The sequence below is a fragment of the Mobula hypostoma genome, chromosome X1 (assembly GCF_963921235.1).
Source record: "Mobula hypostoma chromosome X1, sMobHyp1.1, whole genome shotgun sequence".
NCBI classification, from domain to species: domain Eukaryota; kingdom Metazoa; phylum Chordata; class Chondrichthyes; order Myliobatiformes; family Myliobatidae; genus Mobula; species Mobula hypostoma.
Genome location: NC_086128.1, coordinates 2,563,475 through 2,587,931, shown reverse-complemented (window position 1 = coordinate 2,587,931; position 24,457 = coordinate 2,563,475).

The following is a 24,457-nucleotide window of genomic DNA, read 5'->3' as shown; positions in this document are numbered from 1 at the left end:
ACCTTCTGTCCCCTACTATTCCCAGAAGATTATTTATGTCCTCCTTAGTGAAGACAGAACCAAAGTAATTATTCAATTGGTCTGCCATGTCCTTGCTCCCCATAATCAATTCACCTGTTTCTGTCTGTAGGGGACCTACATTTGTCTTAACCTGACAAATTCCTGACAGTGTACCTGCTAGGGCTCTGAAAAACTATGCCAACCAGGAGTATTCAAGGACATCTTCAATCTCTCACTGCTGCAGTTGGGAGTTCCCACCTGATTCAAAAGAATGATCATTATACCAGTGCCCAAGAAGAGCAGGGTGAGCTGCCTCAATGACTATCATCCAGTTGCAATTCATCACAGTAGACATGAGTGCTTTGAGAGGTTGGTTACAGCCAGAATCAACTCCTGCCTAAGCAAGGACCTGGACCTGCTGCAGTTTGCCTATCAGCACACTAGGTCTACAGTGGATGCCATCTCACTGATTCTCCACTCTGCCTTGGATCACCTGGTCAACAGCAATACCTACGTCAGGTAGTGTATACAGCTCAGTGTTCAACACAATCATACCTCAGTTCTAGTCAACAAGCTCCAAAACCTGGGCTTCAGTACCTCCCTCTGCAACTGGATCCTTTACTTCCTCACTGGAAGATCACAGTTAGTGCCGATCAGAAATAACATCTCCTGCTCACCGACAATCAACACTGGCGCACCTCAAGGACGGGTGCTTAGTCCACTGCTCCACTCTCTCTACACCCATGATTGTGTGGCTAGGCACAGCTCAAACACCACTTATAAATTTATCAATGACATAACTATTGTTGGCAGAATTTCAATTGGTGACAGGGAGGCATACAGAAGCAAAATAAATCAGCTGGTTGAGTGGTTTCACAGCAGCAACCTTGCATTCAATGCCAGTAAGACCAAGGATTTGATTGTGGACTTCAGGAAAAGGAACTCGAGGGAACACACACCAGACCTTACAGAGGGATCCGAAGTGGAAAGGGTGAGCAGTTTGAAGTTCCTCGGTGTCAGCATCTCTGACGATCTATCCTGGGCCCAACATATTGAAGCAGTTAGAAAGAAAGTGTGACAGGCTATATTTCATATGGAGTTTGAGGTGATTTGGTATGTCACCAAACATACTTACGAGTTTCTACACATGCACCGTGGAGAGCATTCTGACTGGTTGCATCACCGTCTGGTATGGAGGGGCACCGCACAGGGTCAGAAAAAGCTGCATAAATTTGTAACTCAGCCAGCTCCATCATAGCACTATTCTCCCCAACACCAAGGCAATGCCTCAAAAAGGCGGATCCATCATTAAGGACACACATCACCCAGGACATGTTCTCTTCTCAGTGCTACCATCAAGGAGGAAGTACACACTCACACACCTGAAGACATGCACTCAATGGTTATTGCACTCTGCCATCAGATTTCTGCATGGGCAATGAACCCATGAGTGCCATCTCACTGCCAAAGGGTCTCACCCTGAAACGTCGACTGCATTTTTCTCCACAGATGCTGCCTGGCCTGCTGAGTTCCTCCAGCATGTTGTGTGTTGTTGCAGGTTTTCTTGTTTTTGTGGTCCGAGTAAAATGCAGAATGGGAAGGAAATGGGAATGTATGACCTGTAGTGGACTCATGTAGTGGCTATTACAGCTCAGGGCACTGCGCAGTTCAGAGTTCCATTCTGGCACTATTCTGTAAGGAATCTCTGTAAATCATCCCCATAGAATGCGTGGATTTTCCCCAGGTGCTTTGGTTTCCTCCCACAGCCCAAAGACGTACCGGGCAGGTTAAATGGTCATTGTGATTAGGTTAGGGTTAATTGGGGCTAGAAGGGCCTGTTCCATGATATATCACTGAATAAAATAAATAAATAAAATGTTGGAGATGGTGGAAATTGCAGATGAAGGTGGGATGGAAGGGGAGTACCAGGGGAATTCGATCTTTGTTCTGCACTGAGGGAGCAGGGTGAGAACAGACTGGATCCATCATTAAGGACCCTCATCACCCAGGACATTCCCTATTCTTATCGTTGGCATCAGCCTGAAGGCACACACTCAATGTTCAGGAACAGTTTCTTCCCCTCTGCCATCAGATTTCTGAATGGACAATGAACCCCAAACACTTCCTCAGTATTTTTTTCCTCTATTTAATTTAATTTAGTTTTCTTTTTTATATATACTTATAATTTATCATTTTTATTATTATGTAGTACTAAATACTGCTGCCACAAAACAACAAGTTTGATGACATATGCCAGTGATATTAAACCTGATTCTGATTCTGGATTAGTCAGTATCTGTGAGTGACTAAAACAGAGTCAATGTCTCAGGCTGTTGACCTTTCATCAGAACCTGTGATTGATTTCCTAGTGCTGAAGGGAGATGGGGCTGTTTGCAGTAATCAGGGTCTAATTGAACACAGACCAGTAATCTGGTTATGTCCACTCGTACTCAGCACTGAGCTGCCACACTCTGAGGGTACTCACACTCACTCCCACTCCCATAGACAATCATTTCTGCGCAAGCGAGGGACCAGAAAACAAGTCAAATCTCAGTGAAATAAGCTTTATCAAAATGTAAGTTAACCTCAAAGATTAAAAATAGCAAAATGAATGCATAACATTGTGTCACGACAGCATGGCAGTTAGCGCGATGCTATTACAGCTTGGAGCGTCAGAGTTCAGAGTTCCATCCATGCAGTACCACGAAATAAGTAAATAAAAATAAATAAGTATTCACTCACTGCCAAATATTTCTAATCCTCCAACCATCCTGAAATTTTTCAGTGTAATGGATATAAATGCTACTAGAAGCTTCAAATCATACTACCTTCCAATGATTTCTGTTTTATTTGCAAATAGCACTGAGCACCATTGTTAAATGAACTTCCTTTGTTAGTAAAAGGCCTTTTGATGCTCTTCTGAACTCCTTATGTTGATCCATCTTGATTAACATGGTTGTCATGGCATTAAGAAAAACAGCCAGAATGATTAACACCGGGTTTTATGCTTTGTGATTTATTAGTGGCTGGATATACGATGACATTTCTACTTGATCTTTGGAGCTTCAAACATCCTTTTCTCTAAATGAAACACAAGACCGTAATATTTCTGTGGGGTACAGTCCCGACTGGAGCACCCAGCTGTCTTGAAGACACAATTCTTGGTCCATGGACTCTGACTTCATAAAGAGAATTTGGCAGTGAAAGTGGGATTGTGATTTTGATGTACTTGGACTGAGCTTAAACTTAAAGCAGTCGAGCCAGACCAAAGCTCATTTTTCTGAGTCTGAATAAAGATCTACTTCCTATCCTTGGCATTCCATTCCCTCATGATCAAACCAACAGCCATGACCCTTTAGTTGTGTCTACCTGATGGGTAATTTGTGATTTGGGTGCCCAGACTCCTCATTTCTTTGCAGTTACTAGTTTCTCCCACTAACCCACAGCTTCACCATATTCCTCTTTTCTTTGCTGACTTTGTGAAGACACTTGCACTGACACTTTTGCTACTGGTCAAAAGACTGGACCTGAAATTGCTGCCAAGGCTTTTCCTCCTTCAAATATTTGTATGATGAGAATATCTCAGTCAGGTTCAGATTCACAGTTGCATAAATGGTTCACCAATTACTCAGTGGAAGAAAGAGGATTTTGAATTTTCCCACCTGACTGGTTTCTATGTGGTTTATAAGCAGAATGTAACGACCTTCACAGTTCTGTACGACATGTGCATTACATGGATATATAGCAACAGGGACCCACTTCCCAATATGGTGATGCCATCCACTAAATGTATACGCACAATACTTCTGTCACCCAAGTTAATTAAACCCAAAGAAAGCTTCACCTGTAGAGGGATGAAAACAAGATTTACCAGTTTTTTTAAAAAAGAGAACTGGAAAAAAGCTATGCGAGAACGAGGCATGACTGATGCAGACGGGAAAACGAGAGAAAGGCAGCAAACTATAAGAAACAAGATATAAGCTGTTAAAAGTTGAACTAGTAGTGAGTATCTCTACCCTATTTATTTGAAAACCTCAGATGAGAGACGATAGCGATAAAAGATTGAATGAAGCTACGGCTATAACAAGCAGCAGCTGTAACGAGACAATATCAGCAGAGATGTGTGTTCAAGATCTCTACCGTGTAACTGGGAATTAGTTCTGTTAAATCACACCAAGTGATTAGGTAAGTTAAGATGTTTACTGTTCTGAGTGTATAAATTTGTGTGTGAGATATGTTCTGCAGTGTTGTAATTGAGAAATGTTTGGAATTGACAATGTGATATTGAGTTATTTTGAAATAGAGAATAGAATATGTACAAAAACATACGGATTGTAATCCTGATGTACACAGGTCAGGTTTTTTTTTGTGTAAGTGTTGTGAACCAACTTTCCGTGGATGATCAACTATTCATCCAACAAAACAAGAAACAAAGTGGCAAGCTACCCAAGATCGAAGAACCAGTGCAGGAACAGAATGTTTTATGGCATAGAGGATTTAATACAGTTGGATGTATAAGTTTATTTTCATTTGAAAGATCTGAATTTGAATTTCTGCAAGAACTGATTATTTTTACAAAGACTTTGATAAGTTACTATGGCAATCTGCCACAGCATTATTTTTCCCTTCGATGTGCTGTATGTCAGTCGTCTATTCTGAGATGTGGGCCATGTGTCTGACGCTTTGGCTACTGTGTGCACGAGGGGTTTGTGGTCATCGAGCACTGTGAAATGCCGACCCTCCAGTAGAAAACAAAAATGGCAGATGGCCAGATAGAGACCAAGCAGCTCACAGTCAAACGTGCAGAACTTCCCCTTGAGATGGGGGGAGGTGGAACTGCTGGCTGAAGGAGGCGAGCAGCTGCCACACACCTCCAGCCAACTGTTCATACACAGCGCCCACAGCATAGTCTGAGGCATCAGTACTGATGGCTATAAGTGCATTGGGGAACGGGTGTGCCAGGAGGGTCATGTTTCAAAGAGCTTGCTTGGTGTCATCAAATGCTCTGTTTACTCAAGCTTGCAATTAGGGGCTCTGCCTTTAAGGACACTGTACAGGGGGAGCATAAGTTCAGCAGCTCATGGAATGAAATGGTGATAGAGGTTCACCATACCAAAAAACTCTTGCAGTGCTTTGGTCGTGTAAGGCAGCGGAAAGTCCATAACAGCGGCAAATTTTGACACTGGGGTGTCACACCTTCCACAGAGATGTGGTGGCCAAGAAAGTCAATAGGAGATAGCCTGAACTAGTATTTAGTAGTTATTAAGCAGCCCATGTTGGCTTAAGCATTTAAAAAGTGTGTAGAGATGTGATAAGTATTCTGTTTTGGATGTGCTGGTGACAGGTATGTCGTCCAAGTAAACAAAGAGAAAATCTAAGTCTTGTAACACAGAGTCCATTAGTCTCTGGAAAGACTGTGATACATTTTTAGCCCAAATGGCCTGCACAGGAACTCGAATAGGCCAAATGGGGTTATAACAGTAGTTTTGGGAACATTCTCAGTGCACACAGGCACCTGACTAAGTCCACATCAGGAAAAGTTATCTTTCCGGCAAGTCTTGAATATGTTGGACTGGATAACGATCGGGTGTGATAGCCTCATTACGGCGACGGTAATCGCCATTTGGACAGCAACTACCACTGGGCTTTGGGACCATGTGGAGGGTTGAAGCCCGAGGGCTATTTGACCTGCGTACAAAGCCAAGTTTTTCCATGTTAGCAAGCTCAGCCTTTGAGCTGGCCAACTTTTCTGGGTCCAGTCCACAGGCACAGGCGCGGACTGGCAAGCCAGTTGTGGAAATGTGGTGGTCGACCCCGTGCTTTGTGACTCTAGTGGAGAATGGCGGCTTGGTGAGGTTTGGGAGTTCGTCCAGCGGGTAAGTGAATTCACATGTGATGGTGCATGTGCTAGATAGAGTGGGAAACTTGCTGGGGGAACAGGGTAACGACCCAAAGTCCTTTGTGTCCACAAACTGGCAGTTCTTAAGATCTACTAACAGTACTTTGGAGCACAGAAATTCTGTGCCAAGCAGAGGTTAAACAACTTCTGCCAAGACAAAGTCCCACGTGTAGCATCATCCACTGAAGCAGAGTGTCACACATCGTGTCTCATAAGTCCGGATCCTACTGCTGTTGGCAGCATCCAGCAATGGTCCATTGCTCTCTGCCTTGTAATCAGTGGGCAAAGCTGGCGGCACACTCACTTGTGCTCCCGTGTCACACAAGAAACATCACCCTGAAAGACAGACCATAATGAAAAATGGATGCCCCTGGCAACTGGAACTTACGGTCTTCACAGACCTCCATTGTCCTGATGCGCTGGCACTGCCGAAGCTACATGGAGGTTGGCACTTTTTGGCGTTCGTGCCGAAGCGTGCCTGGTAAAAAAAACATAGACTCGGTGTTGTCTGGGTTGGAGCTGCTGGTGTGAGTCTGCTGGAGGTTCTGCTGACATGACTTATTGAGACAAGGAAAGGGGGAGGAATGATGCTCGATTGCCTGACTGAGTGTAGACTATCAGCTATTTTAGCAAGCTTCCTGTCGTCCTTTATGTGTGTATTAGTCAGAGCTGTGTGAACTTGATCAGGCATTTGTTGCATAAAGAGTTTGGAAAAACTAAAACAAGGATGGTGATTGCCCAGGAGGGATAGCATGTGGTCCATTAGTTCGAAAGGCCTAGCGTCACCTAGGCCAGGCAAGGAGAGCAACTGTTTGGTGCACTCAGACACAGACCGTCCAAAGGTTTGCAATAGGTGAATTTTCAGAGTGACATATTTACCATGTGCAGGCAGGTCTTCTAGTAGACTCACCACTCTGCCTGCAGTTGAACTACTTAGCAATGCCATGACGTAGTCAGATTTGGAATCGTCCACGGTGATTTCTCACAGCATGAACTTGGCTTCTGCCTGAGTAAACCACGTGGTAGCATTCTGCTTTCAAAACTCTGGCAGCTTCAAAGTGACTGCATTGTCGACATGATGTTGAGTAAATGTGGAATCGTCCGAGAGCATCAATGTCACCAATGTAGGATTTTGTGGATAATACAAGCGAGAGTTATTTTATGTGCGTAACAATAGCCACAGCCCTTACTTCCATTATGGACAAACCTAAAGCAGTCATCTTCCATTTATGTTATTACGTCAGACACTGTCTCTTAAAAGGAACACCACTCAATGACAGTGTTTGTGAATTATGTAGAGCTGCTTCTATTATGAACACTGTATGTCATCTGTTACCCATTACATTACTCTACAGTGGTGTGGGACAAAGAGATACCTCTCTCTTGCTCCAAGACTGGAAGAGCTGACACACCAATTTTCAATTTTTTCCAGTGAGTTATCAGTCCCAAGATGAGGAAGAGTTGTTTCAGACCAGGAATATGGATCTCAGAACCCAAAGAATACAGGCCAGTCCTGAGTGTATTAGATCACAGAAAATCCGTAAACTGTTAATGCCAAGAACACAGGATTAGTCAGGATGAGGAAATTATTTAGTTTATCCATCCATAAAAAAACATGGTTTCCCCTTCGTTCCACCACAACCTCTTGGCTGAAGTATTTGATCAGGAAGTTAATTGTAGAACCAACTAGGTTGTTCCACTTGAAAGCAGTTGTCCAATCAGAAAGACTCTCTTTTGCAGTGATTTATTATTATACTTAAAAATGATGGTGCGGCTGTTTTCAGAGAAGCAAAACGTCTTTTATTTCCATCCTTCTACATGGTAACTACAGCTGAAAAAACATATTAAAGTGAGTCATGATGGGGAGGTGGAAGGGAAGGACATGAAATTGGAGAATAATGTTATGTGAAGCAAAATAGAAAATGCTGTAAACACTTAGAAGGTCAATCAGTGACAGTGAAGAGACAAGAAAGTTTAGCATTCAGGCTGGGAGACTGCTATCCATATGTTGCAATAACAGATTTACATCTGGACAGTCAGAATGCTCTGTCTCATTTTCCTCAGTGAGAGTGAGGCATATCACCAGAGGCCGATAATTAGGCTTGGGGTAATAAGGGGCAAGTAATACTTGGGGCACATGCTGTATGAGCCAGGCAATGTCCAACATCAATAAAAAGTGATGACTTCCCCCGACAGTAATGCTGTAACTACTTTGAATATCTCACCATCAGAATCCTCATGGTTACCATTAGGCAGAAATGTAAATACTTCATTCATCATTCTCTCCATTTGTCAAAGCCCCAATAGCTTGCTGTTGTGTGGCATCTTTACATTCTTGTCCATACGTCACCTGGGTTCAGCTGTCTCAATGCACCATCAGACACACCACTCATCACTCCATGATGTGGAAACAACTTTTGGAGCAAAATTTCCAAATAGTTCTTCCCCTCCTTTATACGTTAGAAAACCTCCAAACTGCACTCCATCACAAAGACCATGAACCACTGAGATCAGGAGCAGAGGTACATTCTTACTCTTATTTAGTCCGTGAGCCAGGACCCCAAATTTGGGTCACCGGTATCATCTGGGGGAATAATTCTTATAGTGATTTTTGGCAAGGTATACACCCTTAGTGCTAGAAAATGTGATAACATTGCAGCGGTGTTAGCTTGCATGGTAACCTCCATGCTACGAGAACCATGATCCCATGGTGCTTTGTCTATGATAAGGTGAATTATGCCAGGTACCTGTCCCCTTACTTTGCTCAGATGATGAACCTCCCAGAGAAGAATCCTTCTGTGTTTGAGGCCTTCAAGACAGGCCAATTCTCAGTGCAGCTGCCAAGTAACAACCCCTTTGGGCAGATCCCTGTGGACCAGGCTACTGAAGCCACAGTGAGCAAAGACACACAGACTCCTGGAGGCACATCACGGTTCAGCCTGAATGCTGGAGCTATCAAGCGTTACTACATAACAGCTGAGCACCGCAGTGTATTCCTGGGACAGTTCAGGGAGATGGTGCAAGGCAACAAATCAGAGCTTTGTCATGCGGAGCTACAGCGGCCAAGAATCCAGAAAGATGAGGAAGCAGTTTCAGCACTGGTTAGCCTTATACATGAATGGGTCAACCCATTTGCAGAGAAGCAGGACCTCATTAGCATCTCTATGGCAAAGGCAGCCCCCAAGGACATTGCCTCCGACCTGATGAAGGCATATGAGATTGGTGAGCAATGCTATGCAACCTTCAAGGATGAGAGACTAGAGGAAGACCCACCAGCAAAGAAATTCCATGACCCAATGAAAACCAACAAGCTGAAAACATTCAGTGATATGTGTAAGAAGAGAGAAGTGAAATCAAATGGGAGGGCAATCATCTTGAAAGCAGACAGGTCTTTGTTCGGACGCATCATAGTGATGGCACAAGGGTGCAGCCTAAGTATGGAGGATATCCTTTCTCATCCCCTTGGACCATTGCCCTGGGCCCTGTCCACACCAAAAGGATTGATGAGAAAGACAATAAAGCTACTTTAGCAACAACCTTGCAGAAAAATGTAGCAGGAGAAGAGCAACTCCCAGGAAACTCTGCTCAGTGGTTGATGGAATGAACTTGGTCCAAAGAGTGAAAGGTGATCAAGTTACTTTCAGAGATGTCACCACAACAGTTCTGGGTATGGATCTGAGGGAAGGCAGTCAGAGTAGCAGAATAGATGATGTGTTCGAGGCATACAAGGAGAACTCTATCAAGAATAGTGAAAGACCTCTATGGGGTGAAGAGACTGGTCATGAGTTACAAGGTATCACAGGCACATAGATGGTGAGGCAGTGGAGGAGCTTCCTGACCAAAGTCAGTAACAAAAATAGTCTCATTAGCTTCATAGTCCATGAATGGAGGAAGGCGGAGTACAGAGCAAAGCTACAGGAGAAGATTCTGTATGCAACTGTGAATGACAAATGTTACAGAATCACATCTCAAGACAGTGAGGTGGTGTCAGCTCTTCAGTATCAACAAGAAGAAGCAGATGGCCGCCTACTTCTCCATGCTGCCCATGCCACAAGAGAGGGATACCAGTCTGTAGTGATCTGCTCAGAAGACACAGATGTCTTTCATAGTATAGTAGTATAGTCATAGTCATACTTTATTGATCCCAGGGGGAAATTGGTTTTCGTTACAGTTGCATCATAGATAATAAATAGTAATAGAACCATAAATAGTTAAATAGTAATATGTAAATTATGCCAGTAAATTATGAAATAAGTCCAGGACCAGTCTATTGGCTCAGGGTGTCTGACCCTCCAAGGGAAGAGTTGTAAAGTTTGATGGCCACAGGCAGGAATGACTTCCTATGACACTCTGTACTGCATCTCGGAGGAATGAGTCTCTGGCTGAATGTACTCCTGTGCCCACCCAGTACATTATGTAGTGGATGGGAGACATTGTCCAAGATGGCATGCAACCTAGACAGCATCCTCTTTTCAGACACCACCGTCAGAGAGTCCAGTTCCATCCCCACAACATCACTGGCCTTACGAATGAGTTTGTTGATTCTGTTGGTGTCTGCTACCCTCAGCCTGCTGCCCCAGCACACAACAGCAAACATGATCGCACTGGCCACCACAGACTCATAGAACATCCTCAGCATCGTCCGGCAGATGTTAAAGGACCTCAGTCTCCTCAGGAAATAGAGACGGCTCTGACCTTTCTTGTAGACAGCTTCAGTGTTCTTTGACCAGTCCAGTTTATTGTCAATTCGTATCCCCAGGTATTTGTAATCCTCCACCATGTCCACACTGACCCCCTGGATGGAAACAGGGGTCACCGGTACCTTAGCTCTCCTCAGGTCTACCACCAGCTCCTTAGTCTTTTTCACATTAAGCTGCAGATAATTCTGCTCACACCATGTGACAAAGTTTCCTACAGTAGCCCTGTACTCAGCCTCATCTCCCTTGCTGATGCATCCAACTATGGCAGAGTCATCCGAAAACTTCTGAAGATGACAAGACTCTGTGCAGTAGTTGAAGTCCGAGGTGTAAATGATGAAGAGAAAGGGAGACAAGACAGTCCCCTGTGGAGCCCCAGTGCTGCTGATCGCTCTGTCGGACACATAGTGTTGCAAGCACACGTACTGTGGTCTGCCAGTCAAGTAATCATGTCTTTAGCATTTTGTGACAGGATTGAGGCCCCATTGTTCCAGAAGTGTGGCACTAGAACCCGTACAAGGCTTGTAGACATCAGGAAGGTTGCTGCCACTGTTGGCATAGAGGTTTGTAGGGCTCTCATCGGATTGCACGCATATACAGGATGTGACACTGTAAGCGCTTTTGCAGGCAAAGGGAAGACAAGTGCCCTGAAACTTCTGACCAGCAACAGGGAAACTCAAGGAACGTTCTTAGATTTCGGTCAGGAATGGGACGTCTCCCTAGAACTGATAGACAAACTGGAGGCATTTACATGTTTCCTGTATGCCCCAAAAACATCGACCGCCAAGGTCAATGAGCTCAGATATCACCTTTTCTGTGCCAAAAAAGATGAAATCAAAATTCATCAACTCCCACCATGCAAGGACTGCTTAACAAATCATGCACAGCGAGCCAACTACCAGGCTGGTATATGGAGAAGATGTTTGGAGAAGGACCCACAAGTGCCAAGCCCTATTGGCAGAGGATGGAAGATGGAGAGAGAAGAGGAAGCTGAACAGTTGGTGGTGCACTGGATGGAAGGCCAGCCAGCACCCGATGCCATCCTGGATCTACTGGCCTATAACTGTCCAAAAAAATGTTCACTACCAAGATGTATGTGTGTTGCAAATGGCCTCAGGTGTACTGACATGTGTAGACTGGCAGACTGTGAGAACCAGGCATCCACCTCAGAGAGTGTGGAAAGTTCAGATGAAGATGTGGAAGACGTGGCAGACTTGGAAAATTATTATGATTATTAATAGGTTATGAAAGTATGGAAAACAAAGTATGGAAAGCAGTCTTTGATTAAATATATTCATTTTAGAACCAAATGGGGCCTAGGTTATGGCTGTGTGGAACTCCACATTTGAATTATTGTGCTGTAATTCTATATGCTATGACAAAAGCTTAAGATTGTTTTGATTTGATACAAAAAAATGGAAAATATCATGACATTGATAAAACTCCAGAAATCTCTCCAAATGAGGTTTTTTACCTTTTTTTTTGGGGGGGGGGTAACATTTTCTGCTGTACTGATGTTAATATGGAATATATACAAAAAGTGATTGCTTATTTGAAGTAATAAAGCTACCACTGGTGCAATGCGATTACATATTTTCCAACTCTGGAGATGTACACCTTGCCAAAAATCACTAGGAGCATTATTCCCCTCAGATGGTACCGACCAACCCGACTGGCTCAGGGACTAATTTACAAACCCTTTTACTGAATCAATCCAGGTTATCAATTGAAAAGCTCTCTAGCCCTATACCCTGAGCTTTTATGGTAGATAATAGCTCTGAACCTTCTTGTGAAACAGATGATGTACCACTTGTCTACAAAAACTATCATATCAAATGAGCCTTCAGTCACTTTCTTCAGTTTCCCATCTACTGTCATTTAGGTTTTGGTGGAAGCACTTTGGGGTATCTTACAGAGGCATTTTATAAATACAGTATTAACTTTAATGTTTCATTTTGTTGATCGTAAGACAGTTATAGCCATGAGTGAACATTAAGCCTGACTCTTTGTCCACCAGGAATGATCAGAAGACCATAAGACCATAAAACATAACAGCAGAATTAAGCCATCTTGCTTATCGAGTCTGCTCTGCCATTCTATCATGGCTGATCCAATAGTCCATCTGATCAAGCAACTGTGACTGAATATGAAATTTATCCATAGTGCTGACTACTCTTTGTCTAATACCTGTGTTCAATTTGGAATTGACAAGATTAAACATGTCCTTCTATATCATCTCACACTACCTTACTGTTGTTCCCTTTCATTGCAGCTTTTACCATGGAATATGAAATAGTTGAAAGATGACAGCTCCAGTGGGATGTTGATTAGCCAACTAGTATCATCCTGAGCTATAGAGAAAGAAACGGGAGACTATAGTGCTCACCTACACTGACCCTACATGCAAGATTTGCCTGATAACTTTCAAATACTTAGCAGGCAATTCCTTCAAGGGAATAAAGAATGATGTTTGTGTGTGTGTGTAATGTGTCTGTATGGAATCTGTGCCTATGTGTGCATCTGTGTGTATAGTGTGTGTGTGAATATTGTGTACGTGTATGGAATGTGCATGAGTGGAATGCATTGATGTGTTTGTGTGCATTTGTGTGTGCGTGTCTATATGTGCGTGTGTATCTGTCTGTCTGTCGAGGATGGGTGGGGAAGTGATGAAAACTCTGGCCAATAAGAGGAAAAATTCTGAGAATTGTTCTGTCATTTCCTATGGCAACTAGCTAAACTGGAGGTGGAAACGTTATTTTTGCCAATATCCTCCAATGACCCCAGGCTTCAAAGCTCACCGTTAGCTGGTAGGAACGGATTCTGGTCTGGTGGTCTGTTTATGTTCATGAGTCTGGACATCTTTTTGAGGCTTAGGAGTCACCACTACTAAGTGATGTCACACAAGGTGTCAATTTATACAGTCTGTATAAATGTTACTTTGTTCTTGCCAACAAAATCTGGGAAATGGCAGTTTTACAGATTTGTCTAAAGTCCAGATTTGCAGTAATGCTATCCATAGCTTTAGAATATGTTTCTAATTTTATTTTTAGGATAATATATATTTTTGGAAAGTTAAAAAGAATGTTTCAAACATCAGCATTTGTGGTGTTTTAACTGTACAATAATTCCATTCATATGAACACTGAAAACTCCCAGCATTAAACCAATTAAAGGATAGCAATGGAAGAGTAGGGGGGTATTAAAATATGGAGAGAAGTGAAATATCTGGAAATATATGGAAACAGTGCTGAATAAGGATGTAAGAGTTAGTAAGGATGACCACAAATAAGCAGAAGAAGAAGAGAATGGGATTGAGTGGCCAGGTTGGGTAGTTGCTCTGAATAGCCAACTTTCATACGTAACTCCAGGACGTGAACTTTCATATGTAACTCCAGTACATGAACTTTCATATTTTTTCAAAGCTTAACCAGAACAGGATGTAGACTGTTTTGTTCTTTATAACTGTTGGATCAATGAAATCAAGGTAAGAACACAACAGTTGAGGAAAATGTGTCAATTAATTTATCAGCCCCAGTACAGGGAACAAAGCTGTGCACAGAAAGAAGCACATATGTATAATGTGCTGTAAGGCTTCAATGCTAATGTAATGTTTTTTCTGTAGCAGCAGTGTTTGGGCTATGACTAGGGATAACGGGGGCTTTGGATGTGCGCTGTCCAAGGAGAGGCATGTTGTTTCTTTCTTGTGTGTCTGAGAGAAGAGATTCGCGGTCTTCTGTTCGGCGAGAGATGGAGAGAGAAGATGCCAGAACAGGAAAGTCGTAGTCTGCAGGACGGAGTGGACTTGGACTTTTTTCGTGGTACTGATTTGTAACAGGGAACACATCACACAGCATCCATCCAAACAAGATTTCTTAAGTTTGGCCGGGCCGGGGGCTGTCTTCCCCTAGATTAAGCCGCTAGACGAACCTGAGGGTTACATATGTGATTTCATAATTAACGGCCTTTGACTCAACATTGTGGAAGATTGCTCAGATGTCCTCTGTCCTCAAAGTGTATAAATCTAACGTAGCTAATTCACACTCAATCAGTCTAATTTGCAGATTCATGAAAAATATCATTGACAGCACCATCAAACAGCACATAAATAAGACATAAGACATTGGAGCAGAATTAGGCCATTTGACCCATCGAATCTACTCCGCCATTACATCATGGATGACTTATTCTCCCTCTCAATCCCATTCTTCTGCCTTCTCCCTGTAACCTTTGATGCCCTTACCAATTAAGAACCAGTGAACCTCTGCTTTAAGTACATCCAATGGCTTGGCCCCCACAGCCAACTATGGCAATGAATTCCACAGATTCGCTCCCCTCTAGCTAAAGAAATTTCTCCTCTTCTCTGTTCTAAATGGACATTCCTCTACTCTGAGGCTGTGCCCTCTGGTTCAATGAGATCCCCCCCCCTCATTCTTCTAAACTCCAGCAAGTAAAGGTCCAGAGCCATCAAACTCTCTTCATACATGAATCCTTTCATTCTCAGAATCATTCTTGTGAACCTTTTCTGATGACTAGTCATGTCCAGGCTCCACAGTTACCAACACATACTCTTCTCTCCGTCTCTTTGATGGCAGGAGAGCCAGTGTCTCTTGCTCATGTTCTGTCCATTCCTGCAAGAAGATGCCATCAAGTGAGGGTTATGGTGTGTGTGGAATGGATGGGTAGAAATTGTTGGCTGAGGTTATCAATAAGGAAGAGGGTTGACCTTCAGAAAGCTGAGATTGAATGTCATGAAGAATAGGTGAAATGGTTATGAAGCAGTTCATAACCTGAAAGTGTTATGTATTGAATTAATTTTAAGCATTGTAGTAGGAGGATTAGCATGAAATGCATTGATTAAGTTTAGAACATAAAGCATAGAACAGTACAACACAGTACACGCTCTTCAACCTACAAAGTTGTGCTGATCTAGTATATAAACCTACTCCACCATTAATCTTTTGCCATGAAATTCTCAAGCATGGCACAGCACTCTACCTCCTGACCCTAAAAAAAAAGCTCAGTGAGTTTCTATTCACCTGTTTCCTTCAAATTTTCTATGTTTAAATGTTCCTTTAAATTTCAGAGCTGCCTCACAGATGCCATCATCAGTAGTTGGTAGGTTGGGAAGGCTAGAGATGTTATGGTACCATAGTGACTGATTTAAATTAAAAAATAATGCTAACATTATATTTGTACTTATCTTTGGTCTTGCAACACACCAGCAAATTGTCACCAGTACTCACCATCCCACTGCCAGGATTCAGAAAATCAAACTCCAATGTCAGACAATAGAGAGCTTGCTGAAGGGACGGACACAGAAATGTCTGTGGTTCTGGAATGGAAAATATAGGAGATGCTGTACTAACGTTTTGTGCTTTGTCCAAGAGTACTCTGGATTCTTCTTACATATGGTAGTTGTTTTCAAGTACTGGACAGATGTGGGCTTTTTACTGTGTTATGTTCTTGGGCTGATAAAGTGTTATGTTATGTTCAAGGGCCGATGCAGCTTGGCACCACTGACGTCGCAAAGCACTGTGTGGTTAAGTGCCTTGCTCAAGGACACAACACGGTGCCTCGTCTGGGGCTCGAACGCACGACCTTCAGATTGCTAGTTCAATGCCTTAACCACTTGGCCACGTGCCCACACATCTGTTACACAGTTTCATTTAACCATTCTCCACATTAAATCGGGTTTTAGACGGAATCAAAGCTCAGGCTGTTCCTCTTCTTTCAGTTTCCTTTAACTATTTCCTATTTCCCACCACCAAAGTTCATTGGATAGCAAATAAGGATAGCAATTCTGACTGAAGTTCTTCCTCGTCCTCTCTAATGGTAGTGTATGGTTAGCATAATGCTAAGACAATGCCGGTGACTACCGGCTGAGGTTCAATTCCTGCTGCTTCCTGTAAGCACTTTGTACATTCTCCCCACGACAGGTTTGGTTTCCTCTGGGTGCTCTGGTTTCCTCCCACATTCCAAAGACGTACCAGTTAGGATTAGTGAATTGAGGACATGCTATGCTGGCGCTGAAAGCTTGGCAATTCTGGTGGCCTGCCCAGCATCAATCCTTGCTGATTTGATTTGAAGCAAACGATGCATTTCATGGTCTGGCTTGGTATATATGTGACAAATAATGCTAATCTTTAAAAGATCTTTAATCCTTAACCAGGAGAGTTTAGGATGAATTATAATATCTAATATGGAAAGGATCAGAGATAATCTAGATGATTAATTTTTTAAATATATCATAGATATGTGCTTCAAGTAAAAGAAAAATTAAAAATCCCTGTTTAAATCATCAGACTTGTTGAGAAATGATATCAACTCTATGGGCAACTGAAATAAAAAAATTAAAAGTCCTGGAAGAAATGCAACATGCCCACTGAACACTGGTTCATGAGAGTTCAAAGTGAAGAAGGAGCATTTATGATGACATTGAGAAGCTAAAGATCATGCAAAGGTGACACAGAGAAGTACTGCTTAAGCAAGTGAAGATTGTGCGTCACCTCACAAACTTCCCACCTGTCTGCACCCTCAGGTACCTTCCAGCCCCAGCTGTAAATCTCACATTTAACTTATCAACCACCCTAGAGGCCACAGAGCCAGAGGGAATCAATTGTACTCCATTTCAAGGAAGCGCCTAAGAAGAATATCCAGCTGCAACACCAAATCCAAGGAGTAGTCCATCTATAAAATGAATGAGAGGATGTAGGGCAGGGTAGGAGAGTTTGTGGGTAGGTGCAGGAGGGAAATTGGTCTTAGAAAAGGTGTGGTCCAGACAGGGGACTAGAGCAAATTTATAACAAAGAAGCACAATATATTAAATTGGTATGCATTATAGTTTCGCTATAAAAGTGACAAAAGATATTGGATTCCAAATGAGCTAAATCTACATCCTAGTTGGATGTGGAGAGGATGTTTCCTCTGTTGGGAGAGTCTAAGACCAGAGGACACAGCCTCAGAATAGAGGGACGTCCTTTTAGAATGGAGATAAGGAGGAATTTCTTTAGCCAGGGAGTGGTGAATCTGTGGAATTCTCTGCCACAGGCAGCTGTGGAGGCCAGGTCTTTATGTATATTTAAAGCAGAGGTTGATAAATTCTTGATTGGTCAGGATTTGACGGGATATGGAGAGAAGGCAGAAGATTGGGGCTGAGAGAAAAATTGGATTGGCCATCATGAATTGGCACAGTAGACTCAATGGGCCAAATGGCCCAATTCTGCTCTTATATCTTACAGTCTTATAGAATCCAGTTAATTGAATAAGAACATGGGCTCTCATCATGCCAGCCAGCTGCAGAAGGCTGTCTGTGAACACAAAATTATGCTGGAATCTGTAAAATCTATTTAATACAGAAATTGCCATATGACTTGTATAATTCATACCCATAAGCACTGGCAAAGAATGAACGATGAACTGATTTTCTTTGTCTTTGGCCAAAGTTTTCGCTTTGTGCTTCCTGCTTGCAGTAAAATCAAATAGCCCCATATTGACCTAGTGCAGATGCAGCCTCAACAATAAAGTAATTTATCATGAATGTAATAAAAAGTCTACTAGAATATGTCTGGCTCCTCTTCTTTGCTAAGGAACAAAATCTTCTTTTTGAAGCTGATTTATGTTTTAAGCAATTGCTTCTTCTGACCTTTAGTAACACAGGCGAGGTGTGTTTCAACAGTCAGTTCGAGGTTCAAGCTAAGACATTTGATATCAGCTGCAGCAGTTTTAGGGAATTCTATCTGAGCTTAATAGATATTGAGTAACAAGTTTTGGATCTGCTGTAATTGCATTCATGTTGCATATGTATAAAATCGGTACTTGGTGAAGCATCTCTTTCCGGGATGAAATCAGTGTTATTCTGATAAGCCACAAGGAGAAAATTGATCAATTTAGCATTCTCAGATGATACTGCAACAACAGGGACTACTCTTTGCATTTGAGTTTGCTAATGCTAGCAGCTTAATGAAGCCCCTTCACTGTTAATCTACTGGGTAATTTTCATCATTTTGCTTGAAGAAAACTATATTCAATGAATAGTAACAATGTACAGAGTGGCAAAGTAGCAACAGATTTAATTTGTTTACTTTCCCATTTGGTTTAAAGCTGTATTTCTTTGAAATTAACTTGAAGAGGAGTTTCCACCTGAACACTAACTCAATTTCTGACTATTGTAAGTGTTACAATCATGAACTAAATTCAATTTGTTTGCAATGTATAACTTGGTCCTTTACTTTTCAGGTGATAATCCTCCTCATATAATACAATTTATTGCAGACTCATAGTAATGGTCTATAATCTTGCAGAACAGATTGTGGCCATCTTGCCCATGCCATCTTAAAAACATTATTCCAACTAAAGGCCCTCATGGCTTAATCTCTTTTCTCTCTCCCACACTCTCCATCTGCCCATCACCCACACATTCCTCTTGTCCATTCCTCTCCTACCTTCCTTTTATTTCATGGTCCACTGCCCTCTCCTATCAAATTTGATCTTCTTTGTTTGTCACCTCCACCTATCACCTGCCAGCTTCTAGTATTATTCCTACTCTACACCCCCCCCCTCACACCTATCTGTTCCTTCACCTGGATGAACCTATCACCTGTCAGTTCTTGTGCCTCCCCTTTCCCTCTACCTGCTTCTGCTGGCTATCTCCCCTCTTTCTTTCCAGTGTTGATGAAGGGTCTTGAACCGAAATGTTGACTGTCCATGTCCCTCCATAGACGTTCCCTGACCTGTTGAGTTCTCAATCAATCCACCATGTCTGTACCAACCAGTCAGCACCAATCTGTATTAACCCCAGTTGGTCCATAGCTTATAAAACCATAAGACCATAAGAGATAGGAGCAGAATTAGGCCATTTAGCCCATCGAGTCTGCTCTGCCATTTCATCATGGCTGATGCATTTTTCTTCTCAGCCCCAATCTCTTGCCTTCCCCCCTTATCCCTTCATGCCCTGATCAACCTTTGCCTTAAATATACATAAAGACTTAGTGTCCACATCTGCCTGTGGCAATGAAATCCACAGATTTGTAAAGATGAGAAAATCTGCAGATGCTGGAAATCCAAGCAACATACACAAAAATGCTGGGGGAAGTCAGCAGGCCAGGCAGCATCTACGGAAAAGAGCAAACAGTCAACATTTCAAGATGAGAACCTTCGTCAGGACTAAAAAGGAGGAGGAGAAGTCAGAGTGAGAAGGTGGGGCAGGGGAGGAAGAAGTACAAGGTGGCAGGTGATATGTGAAACTGGGAGAAGGGGAGGAGCAAAGTAAAGAGCTGGAAAGAGATACAGAACTGGAGAAGGGGGAGTCTGATAGGAGAGAGCAGAGGACCATGGAAGAAAAACAAGAAGGAGGAGCACCAGAGAGAGGTGACGGGCAAATAAGAAGATAAGGTGAACGAGCGAAACGGGAATGAGAATGGTGAAGGTGTGTGTGTGGGGGGGGGGGGGTCAGGCATTACTGGAAGTTCGAGAAATCAATGTTCATGCCATCAGGTTGGAGGCTACCCAGACGGAATATAAGATGTTGCTCCTCCAGCCTGAATGTGGCCTCATTGCAGCAGTAAAGGAGGTGATGGAATGACATGTTTGAACTGGAATGAGAAGTAGAATTGAAATGGATGCCACTGGAGATCCCGCTTTACCCTACATCTCCTGTTTCTACTTCCTACTCAAGATCCACAAACCTGCCTATTCAGGTAGACCCACTGTTTCAGTTTGTTCTGCCCCACCGAACTTGTATCTACGTACCTCGACTCTGTTTTATCCCCCTTAGTTCAGTCCCTTCCTACCTACATCTGTGACACTTCACATGCTCTGGACCTTTTCAATGATTTCAAGTTCCCTGGCCCTGATTGTCTCATTTTCACTATGGATGTCCAGCCCCTTTACACCTCCATTCCCCATCAGGAAGACCTTTCTAGATGACAGACCAACCTGTTCCCTTCTATCATCACTCTCCTCTTTGGTGGAACTTGTCCTCACTCTTAATAATTTCTTCATCGGCTCCTCCCACTTCCTTCAAATCAAAGGTGAGTCCTAGCTATGCCTGCCTGTTTGTTGGCTTTGTGGAACAGTCTATGTTCCAAGCCTACACTGGAATCACTCCCCAACTTTACCTAAACTGCATCGACGACTGCATTGGCACTGCGTCCTGCACCCATACAGAGCTCATTGACTTCATCAGCTTTGCCTCCAACTTCCACCCTGCCCTCAAATTAACATCGACCATTTTTGACACCTCCCTCCCCTTTCTCGATCTCTCTGCCTCTATCTCTAGAGACAGCTTATCTACTGATATCTTTTACAAACCCACTGACTCTCACAGCTACCTGACTAAACCTCTTCCCACCATGTCACTTGTAAAAATGCCATTCCCTTCTCTCAATTCTTCTATCTCCACAGCATCTGCTCTCAGGTTGAGGCTATTTATTCCAGAACTAATGAGATGTTCTCTTTCTTCAAAGAAAGGGGCATTCCTTTCTCTGCCATCAATGCTGCCCTCATCCGCATCTCTTCTATTTCACACACTTCTGCTCTCACCCCATCCTCTTGCCACCCCATCAGGAATAGGGTTCCTTGTGTCCTCACCTACCACCCCACCAGCTTCTGCGTCCAGCACATAATTCTTCGTAATTTCCACTGTCTCCAACAGGATCCCACCACCAAGCACATCTTTCCCTCACCCGCACCCCGCACTTTCCACTTTCCACAGGGATTGCTCCCTATGCAACTTCCTTGTCCATTTGTCCCTCCCCACTGATCTCCCTCCTGACGCTTATCCTTGCAAACGGAACAAGTGCAACACCTTCTCCTCACTGCCATTCAGATCCCCAAACAGTCCCCCAAGAGATCTTATAAAGGCATCCGTTAGTCTTGCAAGACCATGGATCTGCACCTGGAAAGTCTTCACTCTCCAGGGCGCAGACCTGGGCAAGGTTGTATGGAAGACCAGCAGTTGCCCATGCTGGTCTCCCCTCTGCATGACACCGATGTTGTCCAAGGGAAGGGCATTAGGACCCATACAGCTTGGCACCAGTGTCGTCGCAGAGCGATGTGTGATTAAGTGCCTTGCTCAAGGGCACAACACGTTCCCTCAGCTGGGGCTCGAACTCACGACCTACAGGTCGCTAGTCCAATGCCTTAACCACTTGGCCACGTGCCCACACAAGAGATCTTATAGAAACATATAAAATTATGAAAGGGATAGATAAGATAGAGGGAGGAAAGTTGTTCCCACTGATAGGTGAGACTAGAATTAGGAGACATAGCCTCAAGATTCAGGGAGTAGATTTATCAGAATCAGAATCAGGTTTATTATCACCGGCATGTGATGTGAAATTTGTTAACTTAGCAGCAGCAGTTCAATGCAATACATAACATAGAAGAGAAAATAATAATAAGAAGAAGAAATAAACAAGTAAATCAATTACAGTGTATGTATCTTGAATAGATTAAAAAATGTGCAAAAACAGTAATACTGTATGTTAAAAAAAAGTGTCCAAGGTTTCAATGTCCATTTAGGAATCGGATGGCAGAGGGGAAGAAGCTGTTCCTGAATCACTGAGTGTGTGCCTTCAGGCTTCTGTATCTCCTACCTGATGGTAACAGTGAGAAAAGGGCATGCCCTGGGTGCTGGAGGTCCTTAATAATGGATGCTGCCTTTCTGAGACACCGCTCCCTAAAGATGTCCTGGGTACTTTGTAGGCTAGTGCCCAAGATGGAGCTGAGTGGATTTACAACCTTCTGCAGCTTCTTTCAGTCCTGTACAGTAGCCCCTCCATACCAGACAGTGATGCAGCCTGTCAGAATGCTCTCCACAGTACATCTATAGAAGTTTTTGAGTGTATTTAGGATGGAGATGAGGAGGAACTGGGGTAGATGTGCCTGTTCCATTTTTGTTTATTTCTTTGTGCGGGAGGAGAGATTTGGGGGTTGATGTGCCTGACCCATTTTGTTCATTTTTTTGTGTGGAAGAAGGGATTTGGGGGAGGGTCGATGTGCCTGATCTGTTTTACACGTTTTTTCTCCCGGGAAGGAGGGATTTGAGGGTTGATGTGCCAGTTCCTTTTTATTTACTTTTTTGTGTAGGGAGAAGAATTTTGGATTCGATACGCCAGATCTGATTTGTTCAGTTTTTCATGCGGGGAGTTCAAGGGGACATAGCCTCAATATTCGGCGGAGTAGATTTAGGGTGGAGATGAGGAGGAACTGCTTTTCCCAGAGAGTGATGAATCTGTGGAATTCTCTGCCCAATGAAGCAGTGGAGGCTATCTCAGTAAATATATTTAAGACAAGGTTGGATAGATTTTTGCATAGTAGGGGAATTAAGGGTTATGGAGAAAAGGCAGGTAGGTGGAGATGAGTCCATGGCCAGATCAGCCATGATCTTATTGAATGGCGGAGCAGGCTCGATGGGCCAGATGGCTTACTCCTGCTCCTATTTCTATGTTCTTCCAGGTGAGGTGACACTTCATCTGTGAGTCTGTTGGGGTCACCTACTGTATCCGGTGCTCCTGGCGTAGCCTCCTGTGAGACCTGACATAGTGTCATGGTCCAGTCCGTGAAGTCCGTATTCCGGTTCACGGTCCGGTCCGTTGACTCAGGACTCCGGGTCTTCCAGCTGTCCCTAGTTTGAGTTAATCATCGTCACCTGATTCCCATCTTTGGGCTTGCAATATAAGTAACCTTGGGGTTGTATGTGGGCTGCTGGTTTGTCTTGTCAGTCCCCCTTGGAGCAACTTGCTGATGAAACCATTTGTGATCTCTAGGCCTGATTGGAGAACCACTGCTTCATGGAGTCTTGTTGCTACTTGTTGGAGCTGTCTTTGTGGTATGGATTTGGCTGTTTCCTGGGCCAGTTGAGTGGCTGTGGGCCACTCTGAGCTAGGTAGGGATCTGTCTGTTTCTGTAGCCAGCTGAGGTTACTGGCTGAACTGAGACTTGGAGCTACCCTGGAGCAGAGATGGAACTGTCTGTTGTTCTTTGGTGTTTGTCTCTTGTCCTTGCCTCTGTGGGGTAAGTCAGGCCATCTTGCTGTTGCCCTGTGAGGGGACATGTCTTGTCTTTGCCTCTGTTGGGTGAGTCTGGCTGTCCTGCCATTATCCAACAGATGGATCTGTCCCACCTTGGTGTGGAGAAGTTGAGTTCTGGCTTATCTTGGGGTAAGTCCTGGCTCTGTCTATGTTCTGTCCTGTCCTGTCTCATGTTAGTGTCTGTCTTGCATTTGGGTCATTTCCCAGCACCCCTTGTGACACAGATTAGGAGACCAGTTCACTGAGCACCTATGCTCTGACTGTCAGAAAAAGTGGGATCTCCTGGTGGCCACCCATTTCAATTCTATTTCCAATTCTTATTCTAACATATCAGTCCACGGCCTCCTCTATTGTCACAATGAGGCCACACTCAAGTTGGAGGAACAACACCTCACATTCCATCTTGGTAGCTTCCAACCTGATGGCATAAACATTGATTTCTTGAATTTCTAGTAATTGCCCTCCACTCTTTCACCACTCCCATTTCCCTCTTCCACCTTGCCTCCCTCTGGTGCTCCTTCCCTTTCCCTTTCTTCTGTGGTCTTCTACCCTCTCCTATCAGATCTCCCCTTCTCCAGCCTTTTCTCTTTCACCAATCAACTTCCCACCTCTTTACTTCACCCATCCTCCTCTCCTGGTTTCACCTATCACCTACTAGCATGTACTACTTCCTTCTGTTTCCACCTCTCTCTTCCCCTCTTCCCCCGCCACCTCTTTCTCCAACTTTGCATCTTTATTTCCAGTGCCACTGAAGGGTCTCGGCCCAAAACATCAACTGCTAACTCTTTTCCACTCTTTTCCATTGATGCTGCCAGGCATGCTGAGTTCCT